This window comes from Anser cygnoides, chromosome 10, assembly GCF_040182565.1.
Source record: "Anser cygnoides isolate HZ-2024a breed goose chromosome 10, Taihu_goose_T2T_genome, whole genome shotgun sequence".
NCBI classification, from domain to species: domain Eukaryota; kingdom Metazoa; phylum Chordata; class Aves; order Anseriformes; family Anatidae; genus Anser; species Anser cygnoides.
The window spans coordinates 5,943,204-5,967,023 of NC_089882.1; the positions used below are offsets into that span (position 1 = coordinate 5,943,204).

The 23,820-nt window shown below is 42.6% G+C and overlaps 2 long non-coding RNA genes across 4 annotated transcripts in view; both read right to left on the bottom strand.

Moving 5' to 3' along the window:
* The window catches only part of LOC106035496 (uncharacterized), a 122,758-nt gene that overhangs the window by 59,773 nt on the left and 39,165 nt on the right, over window positions 1-23,820 (bottom strand). The window lies entirely within an intron of this gene.
* LOC136791599 (uncharacterized) overlaps window positions 1,776-23,820 on the bottom strand; it is a 37,396-nt gene continuing 15,351 nt past the window's right edge. Inside the window, exons 2-3 of the long non-coding RNA XR_010833907.1 lie at window positions 11,744-11,854; window positions 1,776-2,174 (exon numbers count right to left, since the gene is read on the bottom strand). This is a non-coding gene — a long non-coding RNA (uncharacterized lncRNA). The remainder of the gene's footprint in view (window positions 2,175-11,743; window positions 11,855-23,820) is intronic.

Consider the following 23,820-nt stretch of genomic DNA (forward strand, 5'->3'; position numbering starts at 1 on the left):
ATCATTTTCCAGCAACCACAAGACACAATTGGATTGGGTTGTTACATAGCCCTCTAAAATTTCAGAGCAGTTCTAGGTTTTTGAAACTAGGGACAATTCCCCTGAAATGCAAGAAACATTGCTGGCAAGTCAAAAGACTGAAGAGTCACCGTGGTACCAGATTCAGCCAGGACATCTCAAAAATGACTGAATCCATCTCCAGTCAAATTTCCAGTTCAGTATATTCTTGTATAACATTTTACATAATTAAACTATTTGTCTTTACCACTGAGGAAATCCTAATTAAATGTACCAGGTGAGATTAGAAATAAAAGATCGCTGAGAAACAAAAAGTGAAGCTTGCTTCTTTGCTTTTCTCTAAAGTGCTAAAATCTCATATCTATATCTATAATTTGGAGGTTTAAATAGCATTAGGACTTTGAAACTTCATCCTTACCACTTTTCCTTGAGGACTTGTTGGAAGACTAGAGAACTTTTTACAAGTGATTTTTTCATCCTTTTAATAAATAGAAAAGAAATTGCTGAATCTCTCAGAGAGAACAAATGCTTATTTATCCAAATCAGCGATTTAGAAAAGCATGAAATATCTTCTCCTCTCTCAACTATTTAGGGTAAAGATCCATTTGTAATCACAATACTATAACATCTGTCCTCTAAGGGAAGAAAAGATATGATTTCTCAGGACAAAATGGTAACACTTTTTAAAAATCAAGTTATTTTATACATCAGGAAGAAAAACAGGCATAAATTCCCATTTCTTTTGCAAAGCAATCAAGCTTAGTGACATGTTACCTCGTATATTCCTCTGTTCTACATGCTAATAGTGAAAACATTCCTTAATTTCTTGATAGTTCTGCCAACTGAGATCCTGCTCTGATGACAAAAATAGCGATCAGACTTTTGTGGATGGGGGAAGGGGAACTGGGAAAATCTTCTAATGTATTAAATCAAACTTAAATTAAATCCTGAAAGATAAAAAGCATCCACATTCCAGAAATCTGCAGCAGTGGTGATAGATTATCTCTTATTCTATAAAACTGCATTACATTATAAAGCAAGACTAATAAGATGAAGCCTTCCAAATTTCATTTTAAGTAAATTAACTATGCAGTGTTTTTAGTGTAAAGTTATCAACAGTAGCCCAGCATTCATGACACCACAGGAAAGATGCTTCTGAAGGAGAGGGTTTGAAACGTTCCCTAATTTAAATATCAGAAGAGCCTAATAATAAAGGAGAAAACTGCAACTGCTGCTGTAAAGCTGAAAATATTAGAAGTCTTCTATTTAATCATCTATAAATTTAAAATAAAACCAGGACTGATGACCTATCAGCAGCCAACCCAGGTTGGAAATATTTCAACTGAGCTCATTTTGTGAGCAAGAAGAGAAAAGAAATGATAGCCTGTTTGAAGAATTTTCCAACTAAATTACAGCCTTGTAGTGCTTCATATTCAATATGCCGCAATAAGTTAACAATGTGGGATCAATATTCTGTTAAATTATCTCATTTAAGAGATTGTAGTGCAAGATCCACTTTAAGTGGTCTGTTACCTTCTGCTTATGGAAACTGGTCTCCAGCAGATAGGCACTGAGCCTACGTAAAACAGACCGCCTGTGGAGAGAGATTTTAATAACTAATGCAAAGGACTACAGAAAATAATCTGTAACAAACACAGACCAATGCAATCCTCATTAAGTTAATGGAAATCTCAGTTCCTGTAACCACACTGATCCATGTGGCAGGTCTATGCACACCAGCTAGCTCTTCTGTTGCCATCGCCCCTTGGCACATCTCTGCAATGTCATCAGCCCTCTTCAGCTGTTGACCCTAAGTTATACTGAAGTTTTGTTTAGCAGGAAAATGAAAGCAGTTATAACTAGAGTAACAAGAAATGGATTTCTGTTTGTTTTTAAAGAGCAAAAGAACACAGGTTCGTCCCATGAGAAAGCTTTGTGGGAAATCTCAGCATAAGCCACATTTGGCGTACAGCTAATTTAACAAGATTGACATTCAACTACACACATCAACACGAAAAAGATGGAACAACTGCAGTAACTCCACCAGGAGAGAACGCAAATCCAAAACTCACTGCTGACATCAAGGTCGATTCTGTATTTCTTGCTTTGATCCCTCCTGACATATGCCCATCTTCTCGAAAGTCAGCCCCTGTTCTCTGCAGACCAACAGAATAATAAAAATTCAATACAAAAGGATGTACAAAACACCTACCCCTGCACACCTGGCAGCACAGTTCACAACATATTCCACAGTGCTATCTACATTATGAAGAGTATCATGTGCCACAACAAGAAAGGTGATGCTCTGGTTCAGACCTTTGCAACAGCAGAGAATTGGGTAAGTGAAAATTGGCGATGCTTGGAACTTTGGCAGGAATATTGCTCGGGGTTTACAGCACACCAGGCAAACAAAGAAAACACTTTTCACATGGTCCATGAGGACTAAAGGGAGAAACCCATACAAACAGCCTGCATTTCAGCCATAATTATTGGGTTCACTGGGGAGCAGGTCACAGGCAGGCCATATATACCTGCACACACACACAGGCCAGTCCTTAACCCGGATCGGGATAGCTTTTGCTCTTTGGGGGTATATGCTTACTGTTTTAAAGACTGTAAATAACCTCACAGTTAATTCAGGAATTGCTGAATAGGGAAGTGTCTGCTTACCCATGAAAAATGGGAGCAATTTGCCAGCACCATCATTCATTCCCATGGTGGAAAGAGCATATTCCTTGGGAGGCTATAAAAATCCCACCAAAAATACTATCTCAGCATCTTTGCTCTGAGATTGTCGATTTATGAGCAAGAAAGTGTCATCCATAGTTTGGGAAGAGCTTTTAGGTCCATTCACACTAGACTGCAAGCTTTTGGGGGCAAGGATCATCATTTTGCTCTCTGTCCAATGGCTAGAACAGAGAAACTGCCTGTGTCTGCCTGGTCAACCCGGATTAATTAGAAGAAAACGTTAGAAATAACTGCTGCCAAGTGTTTAAATCTATTTCATTTGCTTATTTTCATAAAATACTTTTAGTCCCTTCCAAAAAAAAAAAAAATTGCTACCCCCTCTGAGCAAGGAGTTTGAAATAAACATCCAGCAAGCCTGACTTCCCTAGGTTATGAGTTTCCTTCCCTCCCTTGCTCAAAATGGAAGCTGCACCATGAGACTTGTGAGCTGTGAATGTGAGTTAACACAATGCTCCAGCTGCGGGGAAGAAACAAATCAGTTTAGCATTTTTATATTTTTAAATCTCTTGCCTGCTGATGTTCTCTTCCCTCTCTGCTCATTTCATATTGAAGCTTTATTGCTGTTCAGCTCCTGTTTTATTTGTTAATATTACAGTAATCCGATTACAAAACAGGAAAAAATAGCATGCAATTTAGGTGGCTAATCAAACAGCCTGAATGTCAAATTGTAATTCTGGAATACCTATAAAAAGGCACTTTGTGGCTGATCCAGAGGCAGCTGAAGTTAATGGAAATGCAGTATCAGTGTAAGTCATAGTGAGCAACGAGTATCGTCGTTAATAAATGTTTATCACACAAATGTGAACATCAAACATGTTAATGAGCAATTTCAATTGCCCGCCCAGCAACAAAGAGTTAAGTTCAGCTACAGATTTGTTTACTGCAGGTAATTTTTCTTGATCTTCTCCCCTTGTCTAAGCTATCAAGTCACAACATGACTAGCTAAGGAGACAATTTCTAAGCTGGCATAAATGCATACCCCTCTGCAATTTTCAAAGCAGTAGTTCAGTTTACACCAGCAGGGAGCTGGAATTTGTCTCAATTTTAAGTAGGTCAGGCTGATGTGCTTTCCTACATCTGATCGGAATTGAGCCTCTCCTGTATGTGTTTGAGATAAAGGGAAACTATCTTAAAAAGAGAGAACATCCACCGAGGAACAGGCATCACAGCTGGAGCACACCAAAGCACGACACCCATTGACTGCGGGAACTGCTTCGCCTTGCGCAGGCTCTCATAAACTAGGTAATATCTACAAATGTTAGTGTTTTCATTACATTATTTATTTGTTCCCTGTCATCTTGATTGGGCAGCAATTATTTAGGAAGACACCCAGAACGGCATATAAATAAAAGACTGTCCCAAGAAAATCCCTGTTCTCATACAGGGATAAGGAGGACATCCTTGAGATTCAGATACTAGGTCAAAACTTTTCCCTGGGTTTGACTACCACCTCCAGAACAGGTTTTTGTGCTGTCTTGTACCAATATTCAACAAGTTACAAATCGGTCAAGGCAAACCGTTCAAATCAGAGCTGCACTGACAGGTACGGTCCTGAGTTTTCTCTACGGGTGCCAAGGCTACATCTAGAAGGCTGGGAAGGAGCACCACAGCTGGCCAAGCTTCGAGCCATTTTAGAAGGCTGAATGTATTTGCCTAGGTCCACACACAGAGCTGATGGGTGGAGCTAAGCCGGGTGCTTGTTTGGGCTGTAGAATCACTAAATCTTCTGAGAAACCCACGCAGAGCCCCTTAAGAGCATCCTCACTGCCCTCAGACCCCAGCTCCCTTAGCTCTGAGATGACACAGGTATGTCCCGGCCTTTCACCTGGTGCCTCTTCTGTCTGTCTAGGTGGCATTTCCCCTGGGACAGGACACCTTAGGTTTGTACAGCACCTACCACAGTGACCCAGTGCCGTGCTAACACAAATGTCACTTAGCTAAATAGACAACCAAATGTGCCAGCAGCCTCACAAGCCACTCATGTCTCTTTCATAAGCCTTTACCTGTCTTGTTTGTTAAAAATTAGTATTATTAAAATTACAGAAAGTACAAGCACAGGTGAAAATCCAATAAATCCTCAGAACTGCCCTACTATTTAGTTGTTTGAAAATAGACACATTGACCTTTCTTTCATCATCTGCTGATTGATAGCAGCCAAAGCAACGTGGTTTGGCTTGTAAATATTTCTAGCAGATCTGACGGAGCTACACAAACAACGAGCACTATAGTGAAGCAAAGCAGGTCACTCCTTCCTTCAAGAATGATCAAGAATTTCAAGCCATTTAAATACCGGCACATGAAAAGCTGATGCACTGAAGACCTGCACAGGAGTGAACTACTTCAGAGAAATTCTGTAGCAGCTTTGTGCAACTGCAGCTAATCACCAAAGGACCACAAGCACCGCGCGAGCTACTGGATTTAGAAACATGTGAACACAACCACCAGGCTCGTCGGTGAGATGTGCTTCTAGCTTTGAAGCTGCTCATTCTACACGGAGTTTCATTACCAGGTGTAAAAATATTAAAGGTGCCGTATTAAAAGCTGTTTTAAAGAATCTATACTTGCTGGATAGTCCCAAAAATTCAGTTTCTACTAATAAAAACTTCTGATACCATATAATGAAGAAAACTATGCAGTCTTTCAGAACCTTCAGAGGGAAGCAGCATGGACACGTGGACGTGAAGCAGAGTTTCTTTTTAGCACAAAGATACTCTCAAGAAAAATAAATAAATTAATTAAATCAGTGTAAGCAAGAGTATAAAGAGGAAGCTACATTAAGAGAATGATCACGCAGCACCTTTCCTCCTCTAAAGGAAAGAAGTTTTTCTCATTTCTCCTCCTTCAGGACATTTTTTTTTTTAATTAGCTACCAGCACATCATTCTCCAATTTTCTCTGGTTCCCAGGCAGCAACAGTGAAAAGTAACGTGGTGCAGGTAACACCACACTCTGTGTCTCTGTTTGTCTTGGTTTTCCTTCGCTCTGCGTTTCCCACAGCTGCGGGCATCTCTGCAAGGCCTTGCAGGAAGAAGGAACCAGGACAGATCAGGCAGTGCCAGCAGGAGGCTCCTCAGACAACACAGGAGGCACGCAACTCCAGGCCCGACCAGAGACGTTAATTGCTCACTCAACAACCTGCTCATTATGTGCAAACTGAAACGAACTTTTCAAACGCAAGGCTCTCTGGCCACAGGTATCCACTTCCAAGCACACGCCAATACATGCCAGATTCCTGGACTGGGACATTTTGTAGAGGGTTAAGGGGAGGGGGTAAGAAACTAGTCTCAATCCCAAATTTCAGTAGGTGTTGTAGGCCTCCCCTGTTCAGCTACGCACAAATAGGAACGTGTTTGAATTGCCATTGGTTTCTGGGGCCTACTGCAGTACGTGGAGCTGAACAGAGGGATGCCTGAATTTCCCCTGGATTCTGTACTTACACGACCCCCAAAAAAGCCGCACAACACGCCCAGTGGCTGCCGTAGGGATACAGATCACCTTCCAGTGGGCAAAGATGCCTCCTGCAGGGAAAGACATTTCCACCGGCTCTGCAGACCACAAACACCATAAATAATTTCCTACTTCTGCTCAGTCTAACCCGGGGATTGTTTCACACCACCGCCTAAGCCACGGCACAACCACTTTACAACTTCCTCTCTCGTTCATGCAAAATGAGGCACTTTGCAGCCTTTCATTGAATCGGGGGTCTGTGCTGCTCGGCGGTGGTTTTTCCCTCGTGTTTCTGGGCAATCCCTCCCTGCCAGCCACTGTGTTTGTTCCTCAGCTAAACTCTGCTTTCAGACACCTGCTTCAGCCCCCTCCTGATCTGTCAGCACGATTTCTGTGGTCCACTGCAGCATTACACTTTTACTGCTTTCCAGTCATTTGCATTCAAGCTGCCTTCATTGTCTGTATTGTTGCCTTCCTGACACGCTGGATTCTTCCCGAGGCTTCTGTCTATCGTACAGAACTGCTACAAAGACCAGAGCGCAGGACCAGCATCCCTGTTAGCCTAAAAAGCCATTGCTGTGCACCTGCAGCCTTCACATCCAGACCCAATCTACAGCTTTCTAAATCCCTGAGACAGGTATCAAACTCTTAGTTTAAAAAACATTTCAGCAGGCAGGGGAAAGGAAAAGCAAGTGGTATGCCTTAAAAACACCCAAAATGCACCAGTAATCCTAATGGTCACACAGGGATCGTTTAACCTCAGCTTTCTCACGGTCCAAGTGAGTGTGTTTTGGGCATAGGACAGACACATAAAAGGCAGCTCCACTGTGGACTTATTAATCTATTTTGTAAAGAAAAAGCATCTAGAAAATATCCCCACAGGAAGAGATTAGAGAGCAAATCTGAGACTCTTTGGGGAAGCAAGGAAGCTGTCTGTTGATACATCGTCTGCTGCAGCTTTATCCAGAGAACAATCTTGCAGAAAACGCAGCACTATGCATTGCTCACCACTATACATCTTGATAATTTAAGATACTTTTCCAAGTCAGAACCATCATTTTTTGCCCTAGAAAGCTATTTATAAATAAAGACGATGTTTGTCAAACCTCCGACTCCCGTTACAAAACTTGCAACTGGGGTTTTCTTCCACTAAGCACCCAGAGACTTACTGCTGAACAAGACTTCCACGTACATCTGAAACGCAGTTCTGTGACTGGCAAAGGGCCGGAGCACAGGGCAGGGGTCGGCTCACCAGGGCTGGGGCTGCTGCAGCTTCCCACCGCCCCCAGGAGCCCTGCCCAGCTGTAAGAAACCCCAGTACAGCGGGGTCCTGGCTGTGCCGCCCCCTTCCCTGCTGCCAAGCGTGATGTTGATCCGCTTGCTCTGTGTGAAACAGCCTGCACGTCTGCTTACACTGTCGTTGGTTGTCAAATATTTCTGAACAGCATTTTTTTCACGAAGGTCCTAAATTGTTACCTATGCCTTCTTTTTCTTTTCTCCACTGAAACGTAATCCTATGACCACAAAATGACTATTTTTTTCCTTAATAAATCTCTTCTGACAGCCAGCCAATCTTAACGATAGCAGATCCCTGCAGTACGTACGGGGAACCAGGAGGGAAAAGAAGAAAAAAAAAAAAAGAAAGAAAAAGGATCATGAAACACACGATGCATTATGGAATCAATATGACAGCCTGTATCCAGCCTGGTTCTTCTGAAGAGACAGAAGCCCTCCATCAATTTTATTCAGCTAAAGAAGAAACTTACTGGCTTAAATAATCACAACCTTAATTACAGCAAATATAATGACGGTAGCTCTTGGGAGAGTCTCAGGGGTGGCATCACTGCACAAGAGGAGTAAACCTACAGAGCAAAACAGTTCTAGGCATGGTCCACCCAAGCACCCCTTCAGTACCCATTTTGGGGATTTTACTTCGGAGTGTAATGCTATGGGCTGAATGCCCATCAGCAGCTCAAGTTCATCTTCTGGCTTTGTTCCATTCAACAGGAACCCAGAGCTCCGGCACTTGTAAACAGCTTTGTGATGTGAGCCAAACATGGTGTGAGCTATCCAAAGGTCTTCAAAGCTGCACTCCTGCTCCCTCTAGGGCTAGATCAAAACTTCGGCGAGTACAAAAACAAGCCCTTGGATGCTGCTGGGTTTGAGGTGGTGATTCCCAGTCAGGCTCCTTATCCACTGCAGAGCTCTGTATTAGGAGTCACTGAATAAAATCCAGAAAATCAATACGCAACCAATGAGATGGAGCAGAGCGCAAAATCACGGCGATGCTAAAACAGGTCAGCTGAAGGATGTCACAGAGCTGTGTCCTCACACTGCCCAATCCATCCCTGCCTGGACGGAAGCACCTCAAGCACATGCAAAGCTGCTGAACCTCAGGAAGAAATGCAGGAGCTTAAAGACCAAATTTAGGGCACACATGAAATTTAGCTGTTCCTACGTGCAGAAGGCTCAGGTACCAAAGCTCACCGGATGAATCCCATGAGTGTCTCCAACACCCACCCCCTCAGACCTGGCCTCTGCTTTCCTAGGGAAAAAACCTATTGAGTTCCAAGCCAGGCAGAGGATAAAGTTCACTTGTGTAAGCTCACTCCTTGACAAAGCTAATTTGCTTTTTTAATATATTACCGTGAGGTACTTTACGCACAGGGGTTCCCAAAGGTAAAGCAACCATGCCCATCCCCTTCCCCTCTTGCACAGTGTCTGCTAATAACACACTGAATCAGTCTCTGGGGTGAAGTTACCTGAGAAGCAGAAAAACACTAGGCTCAAATGAATTCCTTCACAGCTGCCTGAAACTGATGAAATAGATGGGCTAAAGGGTTTCGGCAATCTAGCGCCACGGAAAGCGCAAGGCACAGCCTCACTTTGTGCTGAGCTTTCCACAGAGGACTGGGGAGGCATCCTCAGCAGCACCTGGAGAAAAGGCTGGGAGTGACACGGGTCAGAGCAGCTCCTGAACAGAAACGGTCTTCTAACGAGCAATTGGGTGCTTCTTCCCACGGCCCCCCAGGACAGCTGCTCTTCTTGTGTCGCCAATGCTGGTGGCTGCTTTGACAAAACATCAGGAAAACCAGTTGCTTTTTTTTCCCTTCTGATACCTTTGAAGGTCTTTGGTATCGCGGAGGGTGAGGTTGCTATTAAAACAGACATCCAGCTTTACTGTTTGTAAGATCAAAGTAACAGAAAGTGTTTTTCCTAGCCAGAGCTGTTACAGCATCCCAGAGGGGCTCTGCGTGCTCATGGTCACATAAAATAGGAGCAGACAAATGGTTCCTCAGCATCACCCCTGGCTTTTGCCATCCCTCAATTTCTGCATTTTGGTTTAAGCTGGAGCATCTATTTTACCCAGGAGGTCCGAACGGACACACGCACACTTTATGTACCAGCTTCTAAGCTATTTCTTGAATTTTAGTTCTTCCCAACCTGGAAGAAAATAATAAAGTTCAAAGGATCTCTAATGGCCTGTGGAGGCTTGGGTGACAAAAATTGCTTCCTTCCTCTACTTAAAAAGAAATTCAGGTTTATTTGTAGGGGGAACACAATTAAAATGCACAGCAGTCCTCTCTGATAGCATGTAAGGCACTTCAGTAGGATTGTTTGACTGCGAGCTCTGCATTTCCCCTTAAACTATCTCTCTATTCACATCATTAAACTGCTTTGAGAAACCCTGAACAAACACCACAAAGGGCTTTTTTATTGCATGGAAGTGAAATACAGGACAAACAAAAAAAAAATCTAAATTTCAACAAAGCATCTCCAGATTTGCATAGCAGATGATACTTATAATGGAGGTATTCATAAGCCTTTTTTTTTTTTTTTTGGTCTAAGGCTGAAGAAATGGTGGCAGCACCTTGTTTATGGGGTTGATGAATCAGATGGAGCACTTGCCTGGTTTTGTCTCTGCTAATTGCCCTTTAATGGAAACCACTTACTGTACTGGTGTAAAAAATGCCTTGAAGTATGTTTTCTAGGCAAAAAGCCCAGCGCTCGCTCTAATTAATACCTTGGAACGATCACAGAATAACGATTCTGGTTTGGGGCTGTTGTACAAAGTTTTTTTTTGCTCGACTTTTCCTAAAAATCAGGAAGATTCATGCCGTTGTTCGTACAGAGAGATCACCCGCGATAACGCTGTGAAGCACAACATAAGCAGCACCTAACACCTGGTGGGGCGACTGCGAAGGGCAGTGGTACCACACAGGGTGCCTTCAGAAGGGACACATCATCAATACCATGAGTCTTTCTCACAAGCTTGGAGATCTTTTTTTTTTTTCCTTCTATCTTCTACTAGCTGTATTTTGCAAGAAATTGTCTTTTTTTCGCCCTGAACAGGGGAGGCTGGAGATCAGACATATTAAAAGTCTCAAAATGCAGATTTATGTTAGTCAATGCACTCACTTCGTGAAGCGTGGAAGGAAGCCAATATAACTAAATTCCACTTAGAGCATCAATTTGTTTCTGTGGTTTAATGCTGTAGGTAATCACAAACTGCTAAACCTTTTGGGTATGTCACAATCCACTCTGCACAGCACAAGCCTGTATCCAGTTCCAAAAATTACGTAGAACTCAGGGTAAGGATTGCAAAGAAGTTATTTTCCAGGTTCAGGTGATTATTATTTGTCAGCTGAGCTGCTGCAGCTGCCATCATCACACCTGCACTGAATGTAAGGCACGTTAGTCCCCCAGGCTCCAGGGAAGGCAGTTCAACCCACGGGGCTGGTGCTGGGCAAGCAAAGGAGCGGTCCATAAGGAATATTCCCTGCAAACGGGGAGCTGACTCAAAGTCATTTTTAGTCCTGAGAAGCCTGAAAACAGACTTTCCAAGTGCTGGCAGCTGGACCCCACCAGCAGAGCCTGCACTGACCACAGCTGTGCTCCCCCACACCGCTGGTTTCCATCCCAGCTCGGGGCTTCCATGATAGCTTGTTCCATTAGTAATGAACAAAACTAAAACATGCAGGAGCAGCTATTGTGCTTTTGGGTGCTGGGACCAGAGGCATCTACAGCTTCTACAGCTTCGCCTTGTGTTCAGGATGTCTGTATGCTGCAAACCTCCCACTGTACAAGAAGCATTTTGCTCCTAAGGACAAAGCAGCAGGGTGCGGTTGCCCAGCACCAGTGCCTGTCCTAGCCAGACAGCTCCCTTCCAATTTTCTGTCCCTTTGATAACACGCGAGGCTTTATTCAAGCAGCTGAATACATTCAGCAGCGTTACGTGCCTATGTTGTTGTTCAGCCCCATACATTGCTGTATTGCTGCGTGAAAATGCCATTCCTTTTCAATGCAAGGAGCAGACAAGGAGAAAAGCAAACCCTCTACTATGAAGAAGACTGCTGCTGCGTAGCGGAAAAAGGAGAGAGCATCTAACTCATAATTCAGCCGATATGCTAAAACTTGCCCTTAGACCTAGGCCCCCTCTCCAGCCCCACTTAACTCTCTGCAGCCAGCAGAGGTGCGTGCAGCGCCTGCAGGACCCTCAGCCCCAGTGTGCAGCAGACCCACAGCCTCACCGTGCAGAGGGAAGGACATCCCGGCTACGTCTCTTGATGCCAGTCATCACTTGAAGTAAAACGCTCTCTGATAGCACCTGCAGCTTGTCCTGATGCTCTGAGCAGCTCTGTCTGCCAAAAACAAACACGCTAGCTGTTTCTAGCAGAAGGAGAATGGTATCAGATAAGGCATCTCCTCTAATGACATTTAGACAAACAAGAGTGGAAATAATATATTTAGAATATAAACAGTCCTGCTTCTTTATTTGCTTTGAAAAACGGAGAAGAGACGGGTGAGTATAACCGAAATAAAATCAGTCTGTAAGAACCTCTCTGCAATTAAAAGCTGGACCTGCAATGAGGCTGGTGCAGAGGTGTTCATGCCCCAGAGGACTCTGTGCTGTTATGGCTCATGAGAATTGCCCAAATGAGATAAGCAACACCACCAAATGACTTCTGTGCCAGAGTAAATAGGAGCATCATGGGGATTTTGACGGTCCACTGTGCCAGAAAGCACTTGGAAGCTTGGCAGACGTGACAATATCAGCAATACTTGAAGACACAGACTAAATTTCCCTGTACATAAAATGCTACATATGCCCCGTGGCTTACCCCACAATATTTTATTACACCTCCACAGTTTTTCAAGAATTTTAATTTTCGGCTATTATTAGTTCTTATCTAAATTGTCATTACATACAAATCCTACTAGTGCTATAATCTTGCATCTTAATCAGAAGAGAAATCTACCCACTTTATCCGCACAGAGGTCTGATATTGCAACTTGTGCAATAAAGTGCAGTCAGACACTTGAATTATCATGCCCCTGGAAGGTGTAGTACAGCTCTTAGAGGGAAAAATAACAGTGAATTATTCCCTTTCATTCTGTAATAAGAAAGCAGCAGATGGCAATGTGAGGAGAGCAATAACAAATCAGTCCTTTGGCCTTCCCGCAGTTCCTATATCTTCTTTGGAGACAGTCTCACAAGATGCACATAACGGATGAATAGCAGGGTGCTCTCATCATCCTTCTGTTTTCCCCTTTCCCTAGCTACTTGTACACTGCAAAGAGCTGCTGCACCTGGAGCCCCAGATACCCCCAAATCTTTTCATCCTCAGCAGCTCTCGGAGCATCTCTACTTGTACTGTAGCTTTGCAGAAATTATTTTCCCGGGAGAAGGAAGAGCCGTATGCCAATGCGCATAGGTAAGGACTTCATTAGCTCAAAAACTTCTGAATACAGAACTTTCTGCGCCCCCCAATACCAGCGGACCTGCAGCCAGGACAGGCAGGGGGTGCCCATCCTGGTTTGGATGCTGTGACTGGCACGTTCAATTTCCAAGGAAACAAGTCAGATAAATCCGTGCTTCCAGCTAGATGCACAATAAAGATCATCCGAGCTATTTCCTATTTTCACTCAAACATAGCTTCACGTTGGTACTGTTGGCTTCAACTTTGTAGTTATTCTCAGGGTTTTAAATTGTTTCGCTTAAGAGCATTAGCTCCCTGTTGGGATATCTCATCAAAAAACATGAATGCTTGAAGATAAATGCTGTGAATAAATAACATCACAATTTTCTCAGGCACTGAAATGACAATGCTAACGTGAAAAGTTGCAGAACTTATTTTGCAGCTACCATTTTTATTCTTGGAAATATTCCACGAAAGAGACTTCGGACCCCCCTCTCCTTCGTTTACCTCCAATAACAATGAAAACAGGCACAGCCCTTTTTATCCCACCACAATTATCTGCTTTAGCAAGCATAATAAGATCAAATGCGTGGCTTGAGAAATTAATGTCAACAGTTTAGCTTTGCAGTCTAACTTATTTGATCTAAACTTTGAACAATTTGGCTTTGATCCTAAGAATCTGCTGAGCAACCAGAAATCCCACAGAAATCAACAAATGTAGGCTGGGTACCACCTCGATAGCAGATGCTCTCAATAAAAGGAAATGTCATAATGTTGGCTAGTTTCTCAAAACAGTTCTGTGCTCCCAGAAGCATCACTTCCACGGCATGATATACTGCCAACAAGTGCAACTTTGCTCCAGTCTCCTTTTGTCTCTGTAAAACAGCAGCTGCAAAGGCAGAGCCTGCAGCACGTATAGGAGAGATGTATATCCAGTTTTCTGCTCTTTGCATTGGGTTCATTTTCCTTATAGTCTTGGCGGAAGCATTCGTCAGAAGCGGAAGCATTCACAATGCTTTACAAGCGGTCTCTTTATTGTTGTACAGCTACCACTGACAAAACATTTGGACATTCAATTACTTCTTGTGTGGTAGGAAGAACATGATTCCAAGTTAAGGGAGTTTGCTCAGGGCAAGGTGGAGAATATCATTATTTGCACAAATCACTGCAACAATCTGATTATAGCTGGTGCTGGTCTGTCGTTAGCATTTGGTTAAGTCAAATAAAGCTTTTGCTTTTTCATTCCAGCTATTGGTGGGTAAGTAGATTGATTATGTATGAGATGAAAGAGCATGTAGGAGTATGCTAATGCCGACGTTAAGAGTACACTTTTATCTTGCAGCATTAAGTGAATGGAGGGAAGAATGACAAAATTGGTTGCTGTGAAATGAAAAGGGTTCCTTGTTTCCTTTTCTCTTTGGTCAGACTCATGACCTTGAAAGTTTCTAACTTGCCTCAAACACTCCCAACAAACTCAATCACAGCATCCTGGCTGCAGCACCCTTGAGAGCTGAGAACTCAGAGAAAGCCAGACAGGGTTCAGCTGTACCCGAGTACCTATCTGCTAAGGCCCCATTTCTTACTTTTCTTTTTCCTTTACAGCGGGGACAGTACAAAGCAACCACAGTTGCACTTCAAATTGCAACCTTTCAATTAGAAGGCCTGTGTGGAAAAAAAGAAACCACATGTATCGTTTCCTGAGTTTTCCATGACCACCCAGAGGCTCTCCCATTCCCACCCACCCCAGCAAGACTGGAGGATGCTCATCTGGACAAGGTCTGCTGGAATCCTCCCAGCACTTTGTTCTCCTCCAATTCAGTCATCATAGAACTAGCTAAGAGGCCGTTTATCACATGAATTTAGTTGCCTACTTGTATTTTTAAAAGTTCAAAGCATAAGAAATAAGCAGGAACATACAGCTTTGTTTTTCAACGCGGTGTTAGAAATGTGGTATTGTGTTCTGACAATGTGCTTCTAATGGCAGAGGGAGTAGGACTTGCACCTGAATATACGCAGCGAACTCTCCGGCGTTATTTGGCATGCTACGCAAGCCCACAACTGAGACAACTGCAGGACCACAGTCTCCATCCTTTTTGGTTATGTTTCAATAGCAGATTTGTGCTGTTATCCCACAATGAGGTAATTATCATAATAATCATTTGCCGATATTCAGAACTGTCAGCAGCATTTGCAATCACGTAAAACAGGCGTTTGATCAAACAATACAATAGAGATACTTTATCTTTTGACAAGAACTCAAGAAATTTTAAGCACAAACCTAACAAATGAGCTTTTCTTGCAATCTAAGCTATCTGAAAAATTCTTTTCTTTTTTTTTTTTTAATCTACCACCCTTCCAAGGAAACAAGTCTGTTTTAAAGTGCAAAGAAATAAAAGCCACTATCTTTAAGTAAAAAGATGCATGTCCAGACAAAGCTCTCTTTAAAATACTTCACAGCTATGAAACTGCAGATATCATGGTGACCAATACTACTTGATGGTTTCTGTTGTGCATTCTAATCTGTGCACTCATATCTTCTGATAAAACTAAACTTTCTGAAGGCAGAACTCCTTTTTTGCTGTCTTTGAAGCTCCTTAGAATGTAAGGTCTGTGCCTGGAACTCAAAACACAACACTAACATAAATAAAAACACTTTGTCAGAATAGTTAAGCAGCTGAAAGTAAACCCCATTTTCAAGCATGTCCCAGACACCATAAATGAGCTGAATCAGCCGAATCTCAAGTTAACATTCTGCTGGTGGCGGGGTTTAAAACAAAAAGAAGTTGTATTGATTCTGCCTATGTATCAACACCGGTTGCAATGCTTATGTTCTGGCTTTCTGTTAGTATTCTCAGACAGATGTGATGTGTAGTACAGAATATTGAAACCCTTCCTCAGGCTGTAACCAGCAGGGAGCACAAGAGATGCAAAGCGCTCTCTGTCTCACTGATGGAAATGCATGAGTTATATTGGAGGACATGAAAGTTCAAGGTTATAAGAAACCTACAGAAAGCTATTTGATAAAGGACATAAACTAAGCAAACAATGGGACTATGAAATAAAGAATTAAATTTTAGGAAGCAATATGCAATTCATTTGGAAAAGCATTCTCTTGCGATGGCATGAATCACAGGAGAATATTTTACCCACTAATACGTAGAGAGCTAATAAATTTGCAAATACTAGTCTCTGCAGACTTATCACTGACATTGGAACCTACAGCAGGGAATCTAATCAGCTGGTGTAAACACACAGTGAAATTCATTCATTAAGACTTCGGAAGTTAATATGTGTAGTTGGGCATGGGAAAAAACCAGACAGCTCAAAGTCATTTCAGTGGTTTCACTTGGGTATGGATTCACATACATGCACATTCGACTGCACTAAGCACTTCTCACTTTTATTATTTACACTATACATTTTGATGAAGCTTTTCTTAACCCTCACTAGCAGGAATACCTGGAAGTATTTTTCCTTTCAATTACAAAATACATCTTTTCTTTCCTCTGAAGGTCCTTGCTACTTCCCTTCCTTCTCTTTTCAAAAGGTGCAATTGTGCTTTCCTTCATTTCTCCATGTCTCAGGGTCAGACGGCAGGATTTAGCATCTGAGCAATTTCCAAATTGTAAGGTTACAAGAATGTGCAAGCACTGGCCTTACCCTGATCCCATAAGCACACGATGAGCTCCTGGAGCTTGTGGAGCCTGGAGTCATGCAAGACTTTGTATTTCAGTAGGTGTGAGCTGAGCGTCAGGCTGCTCCTCAGAGCTGTCTCAAAACAGCACAAATGGCTGAACCCTTCCCTCTCCTATCTCCACTGCTCTTCTCACATCGAAGACATCAAACAGCAAGCAAGTTGCACAGACATCGCATTATGTACGGGGGTGGGGCAGAAATTTCCATACGTTTAGGCTCGCTCTTCTCATAAAATACCAGCAGAAACTCTAAACCTAGAGTCCATGGAGGCCCTTAAGCCAGTTAAGATTCAACTCACACGTTCTTTGAGCTACTGCCTCCATACCTGTTTGAAATCAAGCCCATTTCCTACAATACACGACGACGACCATGACACCTGAAGGCTGCACTGTTTCACTCTGGAATTTGTAGCATCAAATTTCTCCACTTCACCCGTTTCCCCAGTTAGGAGATCATTAATGACAAATTAAAATGAAAAAGCAAATCGCCCCCCACTGTTTGATGCTTCTGCAGCGATGCCGGCTCCCCTGCACTTACACGATGCTGTGCCCCAGTGCTCAGAGCCCCCAGACTTGCAAGAATTATCACGCACTGTATTTTATTTCTAAATGCGAACAAAGATGCTCCTGTAGCTCTGGAGCTGAAGCTTTAAATTCTAGGAAAAAAAAAAAAAAAAAACTAGACAACAAACAAAACTCACAGGGATTTGTAGCACTTGTTTGCAGGAGGGGCAGCGAGATTAGCATCAGCTCCTGGAACAGCCTTTCAGCGCACAGCGGGGCGCGTGCTTTAAACTTGTGGTTCATACCGTGCCCTTCAGAAGACTTTAGCCTTCAAGACTGGTAGCATGGGCAGACGCTGCGTGTCCTTTCTGTAGGTTTTCTTCCTTGGTAAGCACTAGGTTTCATGCACAGTCACTCACTGGGTGTCTGTTTCTCTTCCAAATCTCTCAGCAAGGGCATCCAGACCCCTCACCTATTGACCAGCGCCTGTCAGCGAGCCACATGCTGCACACGCAGCCGGGGGAAGCACAGGCCATGAGGCAGGGAGTGCAGCAGCAGCATGACAAGCGCGCACAGAGCTGCCTGCCCGCTCCGTCCCTGGAGGCTTTTGTCTCCGACAACGGGGCAGGGGAGATGCCCGCAGGAACCTCCACGTCCACACACACCAGAAGCAAAAAGTGAAGCTAATGAGCATCTTAACATCTCAGAAAGGAACAACAAAGCAATGAAAAGAACGAAAAGCTAAGCAAGCACCTATCTAATTAGTTAGTAGATGGCAAAACACTCTGCCCTACACTGGGCAAAGAGGTGACAGAAAACACACGAGCCTATTAACATCCCATACACAAACCTGGCAGTCCTGGGAAGCACAGGTGTCTGGGCTCAGGTCGCAGCTCAGCACCCCAAGGCTGCCCCACCAGTGACCTGTGTCATTCTGGGGGGACCCGAGGAGCGTTTTTAAGAGAACTCTGCCCCTGCACTGCACCCGGCAGAGTGCTGCTGTCTGCCTTGGCCAACCTAGCCTGCCTGCGGGGGACATCACTGCTTAGGACAGCCCGCTTTCTCACCCCGACTGATACAAATCCCACCAGCCCCGCGGGTCGTGCCATATATCACACGTACAACACAAAGCAGGCTGAAGGCTGCCATAAAGCCGCCGGGACTCCAAGCTCCGCTTCCCTGCCCACGGCGCTGCAGATGGCACAGGGTCACAAACCCTGCCAGCAGTGAGTGCTCTACCTCCAGCTCCGCTTCCCACCGCAACTGACTGTGGGACTATAAATGGTTTCATTAGCCAAAGCACCACAGGTTGTGCTGCCACTGCTCTCTCTTTAGGTTCATCCCCCCTCGATAAGGTGCTGCAGAGAGAAATTAGCTAAGGTAGGAGCAGTACCTGAGACTGTGAAACGTTATCACATAGTGGTTTGCAAGCAGCATTACTAGATACACAAGTTTCAGAAATGAATCTCTAAGGCCAACAACTGAGGGAGGCGTAAAGCTGGTCTGATTGAAAGGAGCGGGGCAGCTTTGCACCTGCTGAGCCCATGCCCCTTTCCTGCTGCTCACACACTTCTCCCACTCTTCTCAGTACCCTGCCCATGCCAAAATTTAAGCAGGCAACTGCTCCTTATGTGCAGATTTATGTTTACAAGACATTTTTTGGCTATCCGCAAACCAACTTCTCTTTTAGGGTTGCTCAGACTTGCCCCTGATTTTCATCAGCATGGCTGGGGAACCATGCCCCATCAACTACGTGACAGATGAACTCCTTCAGAGTCATAGGATCATAAAAATCACAGAATGGTTTGGGTTAGGAGGGACTATTAAGACCATCAAATTCCACCCCCCATGCCTTGGGCAGGGACACCTCCCAGCAGAGCAGGCTGCCCAATGCCCCAGCCAGCCTGGCCTGGTCACAATGGCTCAGAAAGCTTTGGGAGAACAGAAAAGAAATGTTATTACATTTGTAAAAATGGATACAATTAAGTTGCATTCAAACATTTCTCATGAAAATGTGAAGCAGTAATACTTTTGTGGAGATCAAGGAAACACACAGAATAAATGAAAAAATAATTCTCATGTATCCAAACACTGCTACACCATCAGGGTTGTGTCTGCGGAGAACATAATCTAATTCACCTGCTTTCATTCATGTGATCTTTCACATTTCAAAAGAAAACAACAGATGAAAAATTCAATACTGCATTTACTTTAAAAAAGTGAAGAAAAGGTCATTTATTGGCCTTTTTCATTATTAATATCTGTCTAGGCTTATATTTTAAATACAAAGAATCTTTGAAACAGCCATTTACATTCAAAGCCTTCAAGTAGTTTTTACAAGTGGTCTCAAACACATCCACCAAGCTGAAACAAATCTCATCCTTGCAAATTAATCACGCTTCCTCCAGCTTTCTGCAAGAGAAGGAGAACGCTAGCGTAACACTAGGCAGCTTTTCCACACAGTCAAGAGCTGAACTGAAGCAAAACGAGATAGCAAAAGCAACACTGAATCCCATAGAAAGAGCAGTTCAGGAACTGACCTCATATTCTAGACCTTTTGCAAAGTTTCATCACCAATTATTTCAGTTGTCATTTATTAAGTTTTCTCCAATGCGATCCAAATCTTACTGAAGTTAACAGAAACAGTCCTAAATACCACAAAGGAGTTTGGATCAAATCGCGTTAAAAGAAAAGGAAAGAAGGAAAGAAAACCACAGCGATTTGCAAGCCTCCCCTTTCCCTCAGCCCCAGTCAGAGCGAGTTTGAACCCTGTGCCTGGAGCCTGCCAGCGCTGCTCAGGCAGCGCATCCTCGATGCCCTCTTTTCATTTCTCAGCATCTCCTTCCCGCCCGTAGCGCTGAAGTCAACATCACAGCTGAGGGTAACAGTACACACAGCAGGGAGATTTCTTAGATGTTAGCACATACATAGAGGTTAGCCTTACTCGTCAGAGCATCTGATAAAAGTGTTTAAAAATCCATGGGTATGATGGGAAAGCCTTCTCCCTCCAGGGGTGTTTGCTCAGTACCATAAAATGTCATGAAGCTCAGACGGTTGTGATGCACTCAAATTACAGAGGTAACAATGCGATGTAGGAAATGGGAAGGTAATAATCCTTCTTATAAACAGTTATGATAACAGGAGAGATTTAGGGAGAAAAATTGAGAAATGAAAGAGGGGTGAAAAAGATGGAATGGTCAGCAATACCAGAAATGGAAGTCCTTCAGCCTAGGTGAATAATTCAGCAGTAAGCTTTAATTTCTGCTTAAAATAAGTATTTACATGAATGCGCTGAAAGAAAAATGCACCACCTCAGGTCTGGCTTTTGTTTTAAAGAGATTGCCCATGAAGTCTGCACTAATGTGATTCATCACAACCTACATACTACTGAAATAATTCCTTGTAGAGTTCTGCCAAGCACAATCATCAATCTGACAAACTGCAGAGCTCGTGTATGCATATCTTCCAAAATAAAGTAATATAAAAAGAAACTGTGGACTTCTAGGAGCTGGTTCAATAAAACACCCCTTCTTTTTGGAACAGACTGCAGCTACCTGAATATTGATTGAACCCATTGAGTATCTGTAGGGTTTTTCTCCGTACCGTCCTGCATGCATCTCAAAGTTTCCAAAGACAGCCTCATTAAGCAACATGCAGAGTGAGGCCACGTTGATACACAACCCTTCTGAATATTGGCACATTGTCCCATTAGCAAATGCTTGTTCAATATTAAGTTGACAAGATATACAATCTAAAAATTTTCACTAAAGTTGTTGTAAGACCACTGCAGGAAATATGAATATTGAGCATATCACAGTGCAGAAGCCATCCCTTCCAGGAGGGCACCGAAGGTACTGGTTTGGAAACTAGTACTTTCCTCTCTACACAACGTGATCAAAATAGGTGGAGCTATCCATAAGAGAAAATACACATTAAGATGGATAAGGAGGCAAGATCTCCCTTTCAGTATATTAAAAATCTGGCTTGGATCTGCTTATCTTGTCAAATAATTGGCTCAGCCAGATAAAATCTACTGTACATATATATATATATATATTTTTTTTTTGCTCCTTGCCTTTCTAGTAAATCAATCCTTGTAGTAGTGCATAAAACCTAATCATTATCCAGATGAGTCCCTACTTATCAGGTCATGTGATGACATGCTGCCTAAATGAGACTCATTTGTAAAGCCTTCCATTATTCTTTCAACGCTAAGATTCATGGCTAAATGCCTGAACGTGCAGCATTCAGAATTAGCAGAAGTCCACGTATCAGAACTATCCCAAGATAAACTGAAGAAGAGGTAAATATACCCTGAGCACTTGATGCACACATCATGAATGAACTCATTGCAATTTGTGTTGCTATTACCTACTCTCCAGCAATAAACTCATCTGTTGCACCAGACATTTTCTTTACAACCATGGCAGAAAGTCATCACCTCTCATCCCTGGCTCTTTTGGGCAGGACCTTCCACAAGGACTGCAATTTCTGACACCGTTCAGGGAAGAACTCCCAGCCAGCAATTTATTGAATCATTTTGTGTTTTTCTTGTTCATGAATTGCCCAGGCATAGATCACCATGCTCTCAGCTGGATTCACAACTCAAAACAGCGCACCTATTTCAGCAACAAATCCATTTTGGTTTATTGATAATTTCCAAATTACTGCTATTCATATTTAATATTCCTTGCTTGTAAGGAATCTTAGTCATGAGGCAAGACTCATGTCACGTACCTTCAGGCATCCGAAAGCATGGTGTATAGTGTGCAAAATAGCAGTTAGATTATTCTCCAGTTCATATATGCCCTCAGTGCATTTCTCCAACAGTGATTCAACACGTATTGAAAATAGCTAGCAAGGACAGGTAGGGAATCTCCCCCTTTGGAGGTTCCTCTTCCTCCATCACTCACAGAGGAAGCATAGCCTTGACTAGATGCCTGAATTTTGGACATCAGCAAGATGTCAAAGATCACTTAAACAAGATGAATTCCAAAATTAAAATTTTCCCCTGTATCCTCAAGAAAGTCTTACATAATGAACAAATGTAACAACAACAACAACAAATTAATCGGATTTAAAATTTATTCCTTACTCCAAGTCCAGAAACGTAACAACTACATCTGCTCCACAGGACAGAAGGGGCTCACCCCAGAGCTCAAACTGTTCACAGATATTTCAGCGGGAGCCATGACTGTATGCTAGTATAGAATCAAGTAGCTAGGAGGAGAAATCTTCCCTCGACCAAATCTCACTTTTCTGAATAGAATGGCTACTGTTAATAAAGATTTGTGTTTGGGTTCGCACCAAAAAGGGTAACACACACGTAGGTCTTCACACAGAAGTGGGACAGAATCTTTAATCCTTCCTAAAACCTTGCTGAGTTTGCTGCCAGCATTACTGATTGCAGCATAATTCCTTACATATTTTGACTTACCCAAACTCTCTGTATGCTTTTCCAGGAACACTTTGGGTACAATTTCTTTTTACCAAGGGAAATACAATAAAATTGTAACCTAGAAATGGTTTATTTAGCAGAGGGTACTGCTCCCTTTCCTTGTCCAGTTGTGCAGAACTAATCTACTATACACCCTTTTCATTTATAAAAATAGATATTCTTTGTCCTGGGGATAAAATATCCCTTTTATTAGGAAACTCTTCACATCAACAGATATTGCCATGCATGTTTTGTCTTAAATTTGCCACCAAGATGGAGCACCTCTGATAAGTATTCTCAAGGGGAGACTTTCCATCCCTATTTTAATGTCTTTTTAGCCTTGCCTTCAGAGATGCAGAGACGATGATATTTACCCAGCCATTTCACCTTTCGCCTCTGCCTCTACTTCTGTGAGTCGCTCCGATAAATACTGGTAATTTCAAGATTTAATTTTGAGCCACTCCTCCCCTAACAAAAATGTTAATGTCATCTTCTCCCCCAGAGAGAAGAGTTTTGAAACAATAGTATCTTTCTTTTCTGAGACAGAAAGGCTGTTTGCACATTGATAGCAAATTCTGTTTAGCGTTTTATTATGCACAATGGAGAAATATTAAATAGATCAATAGGAAAATGAAGCTGTTGAAAGTTGATCTCTACGGAGTGAGAAAAATGCAGAAAAAATAAGAATTATGAGGAAAAAAGAAAATTAAATTTACACATTTGAGATAATAAAGCATGTCACTTATCCTCAGTGGTTTCTCTAATCTAGCTTTACTTAATTGCATTCTTTGTAAAGACATATTGTTTCATTTCTTCCCCCAATGGATCATTTTTGTTGGGGGAGTACATAACATAATTACTAGCTCCCAGCATTATCTCTACTTTTATTATAAAATGTCATGATTCTGAAAAGAAAAATTTCATGCACTATATAACGTCAATCATGTGTCTTTATGAGATGGAACAGCATTCACTTTGTTCAAAATGGTTTTAAGGTGGGGGGGAACATCTTTCATGTATGGTCATTTTTAAAAAGCTATATTCCAACCTGCTCAGCGTAAAAGCATGGTCACAGTTATGATCGCTGACTTTAAAGGACAGTTGTGTGTGTCAATAACAGCTTTTAAGTCTGTAATACAAGTCCAAGAAAAACAGTAGAGAAAATTTTAATGATTTTTCCCAAACTTCAAAGCTCTGCTTTCATTTTAGGATCTTTGTGATTAAAATCAAAGCCACTGTTGGTACATAGCACCTGAATTTTACTTTGGAAA